Here is a 1,345-nt window from a genome sequence, read left to right as displayed (position 1 = left end):
AGAAGTGCTGCGGGCCCGGCCATGAGCGGGAGGGACTTCGGAAGCATTCTATCACGTCTCTGAGCCTGTTCTCTCTTCCACGTCCCTCCGCGGAAAAGACAACGACCAACCTCCCAAAGAAAGCGCTGCTACACAAGCCGTACACGAGCCGAGCCTGAGCAAGTGTTCATTGATTCAGTTGATCTTTCCCTGGACTTTGTGCCAGGATGACCTGGTCACCACCGCCCCCACCCCGCCCCCCACATCAATCTAGAGTCAGGGGAGACAGGGGCAGAAAGGTTAAGAATGGAGGCCATGGCCCTTCCCCCCAGTGCTGGGAATGGTCGCTTTATTGGGTGCAAAAGGCAGAAGCTGTGCTCAGCTCTGGAGGGAGTGCAGAGGCCAGAAAGAGGGGAGGGCGGCTGGGCTGGAGCCGGGCAGGGCCGGGCAGAAACTTCCACTCCCCCACTCCTCGCGCTGGGGTGGCTGGAGCTGGAGGAAGAAAATCATAATAATACACCCACAGCGATACCCAACATACAAGACAAGAAGACACAGAGCTTAAATTCTGGAGCAAAGCCCTCCCGGCTCTCCCCTCCCAACACACACACACACAGCAAAGCCTCACCTTCCTGAGGCCCTGGGGCTCTGCCCGCACTTCTCTGCAGGTCCTAGACTCACCTCTTCTGCTTCAGACCATCCCAGGACACACCCGGGTACCCGTGGCCCAACTGACTGGTGGGGCCTTTCTGAGGGACAGCCATCACTTATCTAAGAGCCTTTCTGCCACCAGGAAGTTCGAATGCTTCCATTCCTTAGGTAAAGCTGGGATTCGCTGGTCAAGGAGGTCTTATTGATCCCATTTTACAAGCAAAATAATTGCAACTCAGGGAGGTAAAAAGGCTAGTTAAGTGTCAGAGGCAGTTAAGTGAAATCCACACCCGGGTCTTCTTGGCCACAAAGTCCAGCCACGTTCTGTCAGTCAGGGACGCAGGAGATGGTTGGCATCACGGGAGAGCCCTGGGCCCGTGGAGACTTTGGTTCCCTCCCAGGCAATGAAGGGACGCCTTGAAATAGCAACCACAGGGCCTCGGGCACACCCTCCCCTCCCTGTGGTCTCAGTCCTCTCACGTGGGCGATACCGGGTCCGACCAGTGACCGGTCAAGCCCTGGGCTGAGGGCTTATCGAGGGAGCCCCACCATCAATACTGAGAGTTCAACCAAAGGGCACTTCCAGGGTCTTGCTCCTCCTGCGCCTCACCCCACAAATGACCTTCCAGGCATCCTTGAGGGCTGGCCAGGGAGGGCCATCCCTCTGCCAAGCCCGCTCCCTCCCGCCACCCCCTCACCTCCCACCCCATGGGGC

General features: G+C 58.1%; 1 protein-coding gene across 1 annotated transcript in view; it reads right to left on the bottom strand.

Moving 5' to 3' along the window:
• Positions 1–297: 297 nt before the first annotated feature.
• The window catches only part of WFDC2 (WAP four-disulfide core domain 2), a 20,054-nt gene continuing 19,006 nt past the window's right edge, over positions 298–1,345 (bottom strand). Inside the window, exon 4 of the mRNA XM_077765298.1 lies at positions 298–471. The gene's annotated coding sequence lies outside the window, so the exon portion shown is untranslated. The remainder of the gene's footprint in view (positions 472–1,345) is intronic.

The sequence above is a fragment of the Crocuta crocuta genome, unplaced genomic scaffold (genome assembly GCF_008692635.1).
Source record: "Crocuta crocuta isolate KB4526 unplaced genomic scaffold, BGI_CrCroc_1.0 scaffold477, whole genome shotgun sequence".
NCBI lineage: Eukaryota > Metazoa > Chordata > Mammalia > Carnivora > Hyaenidae > Crocuta > Crocuta crocuta.
Note: the sequence above shows the minus strand (reverse complement) of the source record. Positions and strands in the feature narration are given on the sequence as shown.